The 14,686-nt window shown below is 37.7% G+C and overlaps 1 long non-coding RNA gene across 1 annotated transcript; it reads right to left on the bottom strand.

Moving 5' to 3' along the window:
- Positions 1-1,023: 1,023 nt before the first annotated feature.
- On the bottom strand, positions 1,024-5,773 carry LOC135156395 (uncharacterized). The gene is made up of 3 exons (XR_010295520.1): positions 5,631-5,773; positions 2,389-2,505; positions 1,024-1,849 (listed from the first exon to the last, which is right to left on the bottom strand). It is a non-coding gene; the product is annotated as an uncharacterized LOC135156395 (long non-coding RNA).
- Positions 5,774-14,686: the final 8,913 nt, after the last annotated feature.

Below are 14,686 nucleotides of genomic sequence, written 5' to 3'. Positions count from 1 at the left end.
ATAGTACCCCCATAAAAATAGAACCTCCTAATATTTCTCTATTTTCTTTTCACCTAAAAGATATATCAAACGGCGTGTTTCTACATAGAATCGTTAAAAGGTATTACCCGCGTAAGTATCCAGAATCCAGGAAAACTTTCCTGTAGAATTTTGTAGAAACAGACGCGATGCAGTTTATTGATAAACTGTTTCAAGCAAAATATGGTTTCTCATAACCATCTCTGAGAGGTGGTTATTGCCATGTTAATCCGTTTAACTTTTCTGTAAAAACACACGGCAAAATAGCGTATCGTGTCTGGCGGAAGTGCTTAATCCCGGAAGTGCAATTTCGCAGTAAATAAATTTGCACATTCTGGCCTTTTCGATCTCGCCAGCTGATCGTGCAACACGTATACCTGCTACATTGAGTGAGATCTACCACAAATTTTGAAAATTTTCCTAAGAAGATGCAATTTTGGACATATGTACAATGCAACGTGAGGTTATAGGTTGAATTTTCCAATTTCCGCCGTATTTGCAACGTGAAAAGCGAGTTAATCAGATTATTCGGTTTGTAGAAGCAGGTTGGTTTAAGGGCAATAAGGTTTTTCGAGTCCGGAAAAGATCAATCCTTTTTAATGATTTTCTGTAGAAACATGCCAAAAGTTTATCATAAATACATTAAAGATACATAAAGAAATAAATAATATCTATATCAAAAATAGAATATATAGAATAATAGAATAATAAAGAATATATCATGAAAATAGAAAAAAAAACTAGAAAAATAGCGACATTTTTTTTAAATATTTTGCAAATCATATAGAAAATAATTCTTAGTAGCACATCTATTTTTTAACTATTTCCCATAGTTCAAATATACAAGATTCCCACTTATTTCTTTTTTGTCTATTTTTGTTGTGTTGAATCAGATGAATAACTCAACTATGTGTGAGAAATAATATAATTTTTGTCTTACACAGTATATCAGTAGTCAATCGTAATTTTTTACAACCTAGCGTGGACAAAATTTGAAATTCATATAATACAAAAAAATATATAAATTGGGATCTTGTATATTCATGAGGACTTGCAGAGAACAGTTTTACCAAAAAATAACAACTTTAATTCATCATAATTTCGTTAATCCTCATTCAATTTTGATGAAATTTTCATTTTTTTTTTGTCTCATGTACTCTTTGAATTAAAATCACATAACTTTCAGTCTAGAGTACCTAGCCCTTCAATCAAATGGGTTGGACGACCGGTTACATTTTACATATAACATAGTTATAAGGAGAATGAAGGGGACCATAAAAAGAAAGCATGAGGAAAGGGGAGATTTAGGTAGGAAGAGAATTAATCAGAAAAGCATAATGTTGACAATTTCGTAAAAATCTGATAACAAAGTCTTTGATTTGAAGGTTTAGCAACATTTTGGGAAAAATTACTGGAATGTGCACATGATCGTCAGGAATATGTGTTAGGCTTATGTTATAAAATGAAATCATAATAATTTCATATTTTCGTACACGTGTGTATGATATGTCCCACGTAGCATAAAATGATTTCAAGCAATGCATGTGTTTACATTAAATAAATCTTCACTCCACTTTTTAGTTCTTGGAGGTCAAAATGTGAATAAACATGACTTCTTGTTATAAAATACAAAAGAACAAGTGGGGGTATGACATCAGCTTGTTAACTGTGGGTACGTCGTGGTCTAGTGGTTCTGACTCTCACCTTTCAACAGAGTGTCGTGGGTTTGAATCCTAGCAATGGTGTTTTCCTTCAGCAACACATTTATCCACTGTGCTGCACTCGACCAAGGTGAAGTGAATGCGTACCCGGCAAGATTAATTTCTTGCAGCTGTAATAAAAGAATATGGGATGAAAACAATGCAAAGGACAGTATGTCAGCTACGGGTTCAAAACATCAATGCTTGTCGTGCGTGCAAGCTTTCTTGAGAAATTGATATATTTTTCTAAAATATCGAGAAATTTGCATAATACACTACCCTTCAATTGAATAGTACCAATTAACAAATATCAACAAAACATTTTGTACAATATGATAAAGAAATTCATGTTTAACCATAGATTAGCAGAAAATAACCCGTTATATTAATGGGAGGTTGCCCAAATGATGACAAATACCATACCACATGCATACCTGGGCCAAAGTGTCCACCCCCCCCCCCCCGCCAGCATATTGATTTTTTTTCCAGGGGGGGGGGGGTGTTAGAAAGGACGTGTAATCCTATAAATGGGGATGACATTTGGTCTTTTTCAGTATTTTTACCATTCCTCACAAGTTTTGTTTCAGCTATGCCACTGCAGGAGTACAATCTGTTTTATTTAATGAAGCTTTGCAATTTTTTCCACTGAAGTGAATTCTTACACAATTACCTTTCACAAACTCCAGTTGTTTTCTTGTAAACGGTTTTCTGTGTTCAACACCTGTAGTTTCCTTCTCAGATAATCCTGGACCATCTACATTATCATTCAGTGTATCCGTCGTCCAATCTTAAATGAAATAAAATCAATTTGAGTGTTGGAAAATATGCATGTGCAGATAAAAACAAAAATATAATACTAATATAGTAAAACTTTCTTTAAGCTCCAAAATGCAATGATTCACTCATATACAGCATCATGATAATATTTATTTCAACATATGCAGCAAATTCACTTGAAAATATGTTTGAAATTGATGTCACAGAAATAAAATTCCCCCACCAAAGATTTTCTGTGTGTGCATGCTGGAAATATATAGATCAATATAACACAGTTACTCTGCTGCGTAACGTGTTTTGATCAGCAATCATGTAGATATGCAAGAGAAAATTATCTAATAGAAAAAGAATGATCTGAAGTCATATTTCCAGTGCAGCAGTTTTCAAAAGGTAGGCCTAATCAATTAATTGATAACATTCAATATGATTTTCTTTTCTTGGTATTGACAATCACAGTAACGGATCCAGATGGGCACAATTGACCTGTGCCCCCCCCCCCTTGAGAGCAATAGTCAATGGCCCGAATTCAAAAAGGTGGTTTTTAAAACCCCGGTTGAGTCCATGTTTTATGGAGATTTCCTGTATAAATTACGCTTATTTACAGCGTATATCAAAATATGTCCAATACTGATGCGCGCTTTTGTCACAGTGCGCCAAATTGACGCCTGTTGCCGTGGTTATCCACGCTATTTTAATCACGAGTCCACTGTTTTGAATTAATGAGTCCACTCTTCAAACAGTGGACTCATGAATAAAATAGCGTATCTAACCATGGTAACAGGCGTCAATTTGGCGCACTACGACAAAAGCGCGCATCAGAATTTGACATTTTTTTTACACGCGCCAGATACATGCTAAATTAAGCGTAATTTATACAGGAAATCTGCATACACCATGGACTCAACCGTGGGTTTTCATAACCACCTTTGTGAATTCGGGCCAATGTGTTTAATGTAAATATGGCGTCCTTACACAAGTGTGTCCCTCCTTTTTAAAGTTACAGCAAATATTTCTAACGGAAATATATACCGTGTTTACACTTAATCGGCTTTTTCATAGCGTGTAAAACACGATTAACTTGCATCGGCTCGCGGTTCAGAATCAGCAATTTGCACCACCAAAGTAGTCTACCGATGCAGAATCGGCTTTTTTACTACGTGTAAACAGAAAGCCGATTCTGCATCGGCAATTGGTGCGCATTTCATTTACTTTACCATTGTGACATAATTGTAAGCGCACGGATCCAGCGTTGTCTTTATTATGACGTATATTGCTGGTGAGCGTATCAATTAAGGTTTTTGACACGCGAGCTGATTCTGCACCGCAAGCTGTAACAGCGTGTAAATGCAGTGCAAGATAAACCAAAAGCCGATTCTGCATCGGCTTTTGGTTCTGAACCAAAAGCCGATCAAGTGTAAACACGGTAATTGTCTCATACACAAGTAAAGATCTCCTTTTTTGTGCTTGTTAAAGCATGGACCTATTAGTTACGAATGGACATTCAACGAGAGCTCTTTATGACCACCACCTGTTTCCAGCTGTCAAAATCGCTGTCTAACCCTTAACTTTCTCTTTACGCGGTTTTTACGACGACCGCCCGGGGCGATTGTTTACACAAGCTCCTTTCGGCCAATGATCGTCACCGATCGATCACTGGCCCTCTTTCGACCAAAGACGGTCATGTTTTAGCCCCGATTGCCAATAGGGAAAGTCCCTACATTACCTAGAATGCAATGCGCGATTCATATCCGGTTTTTCAGTACATTATTTTAGGCTGTCTATAATGTGCGATTGTCGTCTGACCATAAAAAAAAATCCCGTTAAATTTCAGTCCATATCAAAATTACGGCACAGCAACGCATGAGGATTCAAACAATGACGTAGAGATCGAAGCCGATATACAGCTGTTCCCGATATTCGGAAAAGCGGTGGGCATATGGACATTCAAATGCAATTCTGACTTGATATGACATTTGAGAACAACATTTGGTGGTGAATTTTGCTCGAAGTTGGTCGGTGCGAAATTAGCGCCCAATCCCACGGAAAAATCCCAAGGAAAAAATTCAGAAATTGTGATTTTAGTCAGCTGGCATGGCTGAGTTCAGATTAGCATAGGCCCTTTTTTGGGGGGATACATTTACATATACATGTAAACTACAAATTTTGATTACAAACGTCAAAAACTATGCCAATTTTTATATTTGAACAAATTATATCGTATTCATATGTAATAAATACTCTAAAAAACCTTAGGCCTAACCAAGAAGAAAATATCACATAACTCACTAATACCAAAATCCCGCCATGTTTTCAGAACACTTCTTCATGGAATATTTCTCTGCCTCAATTTCTAAAATATGTTAATTCCAAACAGTTGTAGGTTTTCTCTGAATAATTATTGCAGTCTCTCTAGAAAAATTGAATAGGAATCGTTTGTCACTCTCTCCAGTCACAGTTCCGCACACAAAGTGCACATTTTACCATTGAAATTGCATGCGCAATAAGTGGTGCGTAGCTCTTTAGGGCCTGCGTAGCCTTTAAGGCCCTACTTTATGTTTTAAAATTTAGGACACCTTACCATGTTTCACCTGAATACTACCATGTCCATGTCATCTTAATTTACCAACATTATCTACCAACAACAGCAAATTATAGGCCTCATTCCAGAGCAATATTTTTCGGCAAGGTTTCCATTTCAGTGAAACAATGTCAATGTTGTGCAGTAACCAATGGCCTAATTGACACTTTGACAGTCAATGTCATGACAGTACTACTGCACTGTACAGCATTAATTTAACAAGTCATTCATTCATAAATTCATACCGGTATTCAGATATGGTTTTGTAAAACATTGACAATAGATATCAAGCCCTACGAGCGAATTACTACTCAATGACAATGCTCGGCTCAGCTCACCTCAGCCAATACAAAGCATATTAACGCACCCCATAATCCATCTCGCCAGAGACAGGCGTGTCCCGGCCCGCGCCAACGGGGCAGTGGCGGTACGGTGGCAGTGAAACCCCGTGGCAGTACAACGACATCTAACAGTAACACTAACAGTAACATTCTAGAAAATCAGGCCGAGCCACTAACTACGAAAACAATATCAAAGAAAATTGTTATCTAACTTACTGTTAAGCGTATTCTGCGAATGAATTTGAAGTCGTTGTCCGAATCTGACCTGTGTTCCTTTAGTTTATGATGAATTATAGACGGACTTCTGAACAGCAAAACAGTGGTTGATCGGGTTCTTTTTTCAAATATTGCAATTGGCGGTTACATATGCGTACGTGCGCGCGCGCGTGCGAGAACAACACTTACATACATAGAGCGAGCTAGCTAGCAGCGCAGCCAACACATCCCGATATTGGGGGGGGGGGGGGTAAATCAAGACCAAATCAGGGGGAGGGGGCTTCTAGCCAAGATACATCCCGATATGGGGGAGGAGTGAATTGCATGTAAGACCAAATCAGGGGTGTCTTTTTCTTGATTGGTTCTGGGTTGGCAATTAACCATGCAGTCAATTTTTGCCACTGCATGCTTATCCTTTGAAAGGATCTATGAAAAAAATCATTTTGCTCAATTTTTTTCTGTTCTATAATTCCATGTCTTTTTTTTTTTCCATTGTCTTTTTTTCCTTTTCCTTCTTTTTTTCTGTTCAGTCTTTCTTCTTTTCTTTGTCCCAGTCTTTTTCTTTTCTTTTTTTTAAATTTATTTTTCTGTTTTTCGATATATATATTTTTTACTTATTTCTTTTTTCCTTTTCTCTCTTTGTTTAATTTCGCTTTTGTTTTGATTGCAATTGAGAATTTCGTTCATTAGATTTTTTTCTGTTACATATTGTACTAGCCTGGCGGCAGGGAATTTTGATACTGGGGGGGGGGGGGGCAAGACAATAACAGACAAATCATTTCAATTAAGCAAGTAATGACCGGCCTAGAATAGCTCGATCTCCTCTTTATAAACACCATCCATGAGTGAGAAAAAATAATTAAAACACAATTTGTAAAGAAAAAAAAGAGGAACGTTTTATGATCAAAAGCAGTAGTAGCGATATATAAATTGGCCGGGAGGGGGCTTTGGTCGTTGCAGACCAAAATCAGGGTTTGCCGATGGGAATTTCAATAGGGGTTGACTTGGGGGAGGAAGACAACCAACAGTGAATTCATTTTAAGCAAAATAATGACCTATGGGACATTGCAAGAAACTTGCAATTGAACGCAAGTCAATTTCAAACTCCAAAATCAATTGAAAGTCTTACTTTTCATTGCAAACTTGCAACTGATTTATTGTTTCTTCCATCAATAAATCTATAAATTTGTTTACTTTAGATGAAATTAGTCTATCACTTGTAAATTTGCAACCGAATTTTGGGATTGACTGCAAATATTTTCTTGCAACACCCCATAGCTCTCTTTATAAAAAGTGGCCATAATTAAATAAGAAAATTAATTAAAAAATAGAACAAAACTTTCAAGAAGGGGGGGGGGGCGTTACATAAAAAACTGTATACCGTACAGATAGGAGAGGTGGTGTGCCGTTCAAATTATACCAAGAAACAAAAAGAGAAAAGAAAGGATGATGAAATGTACAATTTTCTATTTAGTACGATACACATCTTGTTCATGCTCTTTAAAACTTGCATGTTTTAATTTCAAGATTTTTACGGTAAATGATGATTATATTCTTCCCTTTCGGGAGTGGCTGTGAAATAATTTGTCCGTTGATATTAAGGTACAATAAAAACCCTTTTTATCAAATAAGATTTCATTGACTCCTTTTATTTTTGCACTCAATGCATCAGATATAAATTTAGAAGGTAATATGTACAATTGTAAAATATAACAAATTAATAATATTGTATTTTAAGCACTGGTTCAATTATATTTAAACACATATAGGCCTTTTACTTAATAAAGACAAAGACAATTTAAAAGAATGCAACAGACCATGTTTGCCATCATGAGCGAATGGGCCTGATTTGGGGAAGCTGCTCGCATGAAAGTCACAACTCAAAAATTTTAATAATTCTAATTTTTAATCTTTGATCTTTTTTTTTCTTTAAATCTTCGGAATTATGTTATTGGGTAATGCAATTGGGCATACCATTCACCATTAACATAAATAGCATTCATTAGGCACACACCACTAAGCCACAATTGCGTTACAATTATCCAACAACTATCCATTAATTATACCACTATATAGGCACATACTACTGAGACACCATATTGGGCATATGGTATACCATTGATACAAATCATACCATTACACATATACCACTGAGACCATTGGATACCACTGAGACACCATTGGGTATATGGTATACCATTCACCATACCAATCATATCATTATAGAGGCACATACTACTGAGACACCATTGAATACGACTGAGACACCATTGGGTATATGGTATACCATTCACCATACCAATCATACCATTAGAGGCACATATATACTGAGAGTCTGATACCCTTTTTACACAGGATTTTCTTAACCCCGGACTATCGCTAACCCCGTACTATCCTTAACCCCGTACTATTTTTTTTCCTTTTTACACATGCCAAATTGTTATTGCTAACCCCGGATAAGGAATGCTTGCTTTTCACACACGAAACTCGCTAACCCCGGACTAGTGGTTTTTGTCGATCATTCGTAGTACAAGTACTTCACTCGTACCATTTTACACACGCTACAATTTCCTTAACCCCGTACTATAGGTGGGGCCAAATTGCCATTTAGCCCCACCTATAGTACGGGGTTAAGCTTAGTCCACTTTCGTTTTACACTAGCGATCTTAACCCCGTACTATCGCTCTTAGCACCGCAATTGCTGGGATAACCCTGCTTTTTTGCAGGGCCAAATAATCCCGTACTAAAGGTGGGGTTAGCCCACTTTGCAAAAATGCTGTGTAAAAAGAAAGTGGGCTAAGCTTAACCCCGTACTATAGGTGGGGCTAAATGGCAATTTAGCCCCACCTATAGTACGGGGTTAAGGAAATTTTAGCGTGTGTAAAAAGGGTATGAGACACCATTGTATACCACTGAGACACCATTGGATATGGTATACCATTCATCATACCAATCATACCATTAGAGGCACATACTACTGAGACACCATTGTATACCACTGAGACACCATTGGTATATGGTATACCATTCACCATACAAATCATACCATTAGAGGCACATACTACTGAGACACCATTGAATACCACTGAGACACCATTGGGTATATGGTATACCATTCATCATACCAATCATACCATTAGAGGCACATATACTACTGAGAGTCTGAGACACCATTGTATACCACTGAGACACCATTAGGTATGGTATACCATTCATCATACCAATCATACCATTAGAGGCACATACTACTGAGACACCATTGTATACCACTGAGACACCACTGGTATATGGTATACCATTCACCATACCAATCATACCATTAGAGGCACATACTACTGAGACACCATTGAATACCACTGAGACACCATTGGGTATATGGTATACCATTCATCATACCAATCATACCATTAGAGGCACATACTACTGAGACACCATTGTATACCACTGAGACACCATTGGGTATGGTATACCATTCATCATACCAATCATACCATTAGACACATACCACTGAGACACCATTGGGTATATGGTATACCATTTACCATTAAATAAACTACCACTTACCATTAAGAACTTACCATTGAAACACCACTTAAATACCATTCGCGTACCATTTACCATTCAGATCACCATTCAACTACCATAAACTACCACTTACCATTAAGAACTTACCATTGAAACACCACTGAAATACCATTCGCGTACCATTTACCATTCAGATCACCATTCAACTACCATTCGCCACCATTCAAATACCATTGGCGATTTTTATAAGGGTAAACCCCCACTTTGTCCAACCCGAAGACCCGGGAGTGCGAATGGGGTATAAACGCCTTAGTCATTTCGCTATACATTTCAAAAGCATCTTGAATATTTCAGTCAATGCCAAGTGTTTCAAAGGAGCTCGACCCGATACTTACCATGCTCACGGTTTTCCTAGAATTAATTGTACCAATTCAGGTGGTGGACTGCAATTTGGAAGGTAGACATGAAGGGAATAAGGACTAATTAACCGAGATGTAAATTCCTTGAAGAGGTAATTGGAATAAATATCCTCGAGAGCCGGACAAGGTAAGCACAATGATTCACTAATCAGACTGTACCCCAGAGGAAGAGCTAGCCTTTGATATCAGAGTCCCACTTATATATCGGGTTCAAGCAACTTAACAATCATGAGACACGATACTAGGTTTAGACGTAAAACACGTGTCATCTACCGGCACTTACAAAACATTGCAGTGATGCTATATCAGGAGTCTAACCATGGATCGGTTAATGAATAATTTTGATATGATTGAATGCCTGCTATAGTTTTTTTATTTATATATTATATCCAAGTGTTTTGACATTATCAGCAGCTGTAATGTCAGTGTCACATACATGTAGATCTCAGCCGCTAGCTGTGCTACATAGAAAAGTAATACAAATTGAGACATCTTCAACTTCCTCCCCCCCCTACAAAAAACCTTGAGTAGACCAGCAGCGAAAACATTTTTGCTAAAACAATACAAAGCGAGCAATTTATGGTATTATTTGGGTATGAATTGAGAGATAAATATCCTACAGAAAAAACTAAATTAATGAATAACAACAATCAGCTTTGAAATGTGATGAGATTGTTTATGAAATCTGGCTGAAATTGAATGCAATAAAATAATAATTCCTAATTAATCTTAGATAATTTGTCAGATATCGATTGCCAATGTCAATTAGGTTTATCAGCCTTAGGCAAGCAGCTGACTTTTAAAGTAATGTTACTTTTGCTTATTGGTGGTGACTATAGACTCGTGTTCTCGCAGTATTATGGCTACGGTCACAAACAAATCGAGTGTTATGAGCAAAATGATTGGCAATTATGCAGACGAAATCTGATCAGACTACGCCTGTCAGCTGAGATTAAATTAAAAAAAGGATTATGCGGTTTCGATGGAACTATGTAGATTTGTATTTGATGATAGCATCCGTCCATAAGACAAGCTGATATGTAAATAATCATTGGCCGTTTAATATACATTTCGTAATCATGACGACAACAACAATTTTCTCGAATTGTATTCATTATAATTTTAATGGCTAACAAAAACAGTAAAGGGCTTAAAATACATTTTGAATGTTTTTTTAATGTAGCTAGTTCAAAATATGAGCATACATTTTTGGCGGTTAAATCTTTATTCTGCTTTACCGTTTGATAAAAATGCGAAACTTCTATCACTGTTAAAATAATTTAAACAACGCTGTTTACTATGTGAACCGCACAGTAATTGTTTGAATAGTTTAAACAAGTTTTTACAATCTTAAACACCAATGCATAAATTATTGATAATAAAATATTTGAATTTAAACTTCGTTGTTTAAGATTTTAAACACTTGTTTAATACGTTTAAATAACTACTGTGCGATTCACATAGTAAACAGCGTTGTTTAAGTTATTTTTAACAGTGAAAATATACGCTTCTATGACATTGATATCATTAAAAGAAGCTACACCGTTACATGTCAAAATATTGTTTTCATCAATCAATATGATAAATGAAATAACAAGCAGTGATGACATAAAATCAATATCTTGATACCCTTTTGCTCGTAGTGTAGACACCGCATATTTTAGTAAGTTGTAACCTAACTTGGTGATCTGGTATCACTGAGGGGCAGGGCCCTGTGAACGATTTTTTTTTGTCTGGGAGTGCTGATGTAAATTTGAAAAGCAAAAAAAAAAGTTTTGCACTACGAGATGAGAACAATTTTGGTCCCCTAGCACCCCCGCTTCCCACGGCCATGTAATGGTGAATTTAAAGATAGACCCAAGATCTTTGTCCTTATGGCGACGTACGGTTAATCTGTTGGTCAACTAGACCCATGTCTCCGAAAAATGTATTCTATTCATATTCTCTTTTCTTCCCTCCCCCTCCCCTTCTTCTTCATCATCTTCTTCTTCTTCCCCTCTTGCTCCCCGCCATTTACAATTATTGTCATCATTACCATTGTTGTCTTCACTCTCCATACCCCTTTTTTATGTGTGCCTCAACCCTAGCCACTCGAGCTAGGTTCGCAGCAATCTGTTCAAATACGACATGAAATGTTTCATTTGATTTTATGTTGATATGCCCTTTTCTCCGACGTCAAGAAGCCCAAAAGTCATCGCACAGTCTTAGCCACACCACCGCCGACAGCCGAAGCTATTAAACATCTTCATTTATCCCAACCCCAGGAAGCAAAGTATTCCGTTTTGACTGCTACCCGATCTGCGAACATATTAGCCTTTTGATAGCTTGACAAACCCCCTTCAACTCGGTACACAATCAAAATGGCCGATCTGGGTCAGCCTTGGGGGGAACGAACCAGTTGGCCTACATCGTCGGGTCTCCTCAGGAGGAGGTTCATCCTGGGACGCTGGTGGTTTACACAAGTGCAGCATCACGCTAGTGGTCATTGAGGTAATATCACATGTCCCCAAAATGCAAATGAGACCCGTATCACGTTCTAGTTCTGTTTGTAAGTCAGTGGTGTGGACTGGCACCGTTGCGGCGCCGGGGTCTTATCTCTTGGGTACTGTCTGCGACGCTGAAAACTTTCCGATCATTACCAGCAATTGGTGTGTCTTCAGGCATATCAGGGTTAACGCAATGGCAGAGATGTCTCGTTTGCTTGCAAACTCTGAATTTCTGGTTTTTCATTGATTGATCTTGATAGATCTTTGTCGTGGCGCACTTCACCGATGCAAGGGGTCTTTTAGTGTGTCTTTTCTTTGTAGCAGAGCAAAGGCATTTGCCTATAGACATGCTAGCCGGCTCCAAAACCCCTGACCATAAATAAAACACAGCCATGAAATTGAAAGTTAAAATTTGATTGATTAATTTGTTTTGTTGAGGTTTTTAACATACTTAATCTTGGAAATATCTGATTATAGCTTTATTATATCTTGTCATAAAGATATCAATATTCTCAATATCAAATGCAATTCTCATTTTAAAAGACAAAATATGAATTATGTTACTCATATTATTGACATTAATGAAGTTGTATATACGTTATTTCAAGAATGTTAATCTTATCGTGAGGTTCATGTACAGAGAGCTTTGTAACTTTAACTTTTAAGAACGCAAAAAGTTACGAGATACTTTCCGATAGATCAACCAGGAGAGCGTTTCATGAAAGGACTTGTCGGACGTTTTATCCGACAAGTCCCATTATATCCGACAGTTACCATAGTAACAGTGCGGCTCTGCCAATCAAAATCAAGGAAAGATGTCAGATATGACAACTTGTCGGACAAAAATGTTGATGAAACGCCCCCCTGAACACTACGTAGGGAAAGAGAGAGAGAGAGAGAGAGAGAGGGGTAGAGAGAGTGGGGGGAGGGAATTCACTGAAGCTTAGAAACTTGAAAATAGCTCTACCTTTTTCCTTTTCGTGAAATTCTGAAATCTCCTTCGCCTTCTGCCATGTCTGCTGGAAGGAAAACATGTTTCTAAGAAACCTCTTCAAAAGATATCGAACTACATGTAAATCCTAATGATCAAAAAGCAAATGACATGAGGTTGAAAAATAAATATGAAATATGACACTTTATACCTTATTGCAAACATCGTTCAAACTTTCAAAAGTACAACCTACTCGACCAGTTTTGCCTCGGGTCAAAATTTCACGTATTTTTTTTTTGACAGCCATATCCCCTGAATACGGAGTTTGATTATGCCCGTGGCTCTGATCATTTTCCTTTACATAAACTATGGATGTCACTTGGCCATGCTACAATGGATCTCTCGTCCATTCCAAGGAACTACCAGCTGTCCAAATCGATACATAATCGATAGCGTTATCGGTTTTCGCTGTGCAGGTGCGCGTTAATGAATACATGCCATGAGGTCAATTACGGACAAACTAAACAAGATGAGTAATTGAAGAACATATAGTTGAGGTAGTAGTAACTAAGCAAATGCTTCTTTCATGGTGCCAGGGGTGTAACACCGTTCAACGGGAAATGACCGGAAGACAAAGCGGATAGTCTACCCTACTAACCGGAAGAGGGGAGTGGATGAGGGTGTATATAGAGTGCATCTAAATCGTGAACTAGCGGACAAGTTATGATTCTAACGCAATTTTGAGCCCAATATAATGCCATGTGCACTATCAGTGGCAGTTAAAAAGAAACAAACACTCTCCCGTTCTTCTTTTTTTTTTTGGATGGGGAGGGGGGTGGGTCCTGAGAAATCAGAGACTCAAAACAACTGCCCCTCCACCCCTACAAAAAGAGGTTTGTGTGAGGGTGTGTGTGTGTGTGTGTGTGTGTGTGAGAGAGAGAGAAGGGAAGGGGGGGGGGTGTTAAGTAAAAACTTTCATGTAACCCTTTCCAATTGCGGAACACGAATGTATCATTCTACCACTACCACTGTTGATCTAGGAAGTTAAAATGAACAAATTTGACATTAAATTGAAAACAAGAACTTTTGTTCTAGTTCACTGACATCATAAAATCGAATGACAACAACATTTCAAGTCCAATATCTCCTCGACTAGGTATCTAGAACATCACCTCTCGTCATCGGATGTACATACTAATCATAAGTAGCAAATGTACTTCTTGGGTATTGTCAACAAATATTTCATTCCAGACCTCGATTGTCGTATTTCATTGTCTAAAATGATGCCTTAATGTAGGCCATAATTCAGCGTGGATGGATGGATGGCACTTTTCGATGGCACAGTTTGAAAAGAATAGGTCATTCGCTCTTGACTAGAAAGGGCGCTTCACACAAGAGCAATAGCTAGAGACAGCCAAAGACAGGTTGAGTAGTCTTGACCGATCTGAACATATATTCTAAGAACGGTTCTTGTACGGTCTATTACAGTCTACAGCGGTTAAATTGCGGTGTTCTACGACAGACTGTCTAACGGCGGTATTATGGTCCACAACGGTAAAGCGGTAACCTATAACCATTGGCCGTCATGCCAAAACCCACCCGTTGCTCTCGTTTGAAGTCAACTTGGTGTCAAACTGGGCTGTCCAGCCATGTCCAGGAGGTTTATTTCCAATTCGTCTAATGCCAGTTCGTCCA

This window comes from Lytechinus pictus, chromosome 13 (assembly GCF_037042905.1).
Source record: "Lytechinus pictus isolate F3 Inbred chromosome 13, Lp3.0, whole genome shotgun sequence".
Taxonomy (NCBI): Eukaryota; Metazoa; Echinodermata; class Echinoidea; order Temnopleuroida; family Toxopneustidae; genus Lytechinus; species Lytechinus pictus.
The sequence above is the reverse complement of the archived record's forward strand: the minus strand, read 5'-3'. Positions and strand labels throughout refer to the sequence as shown.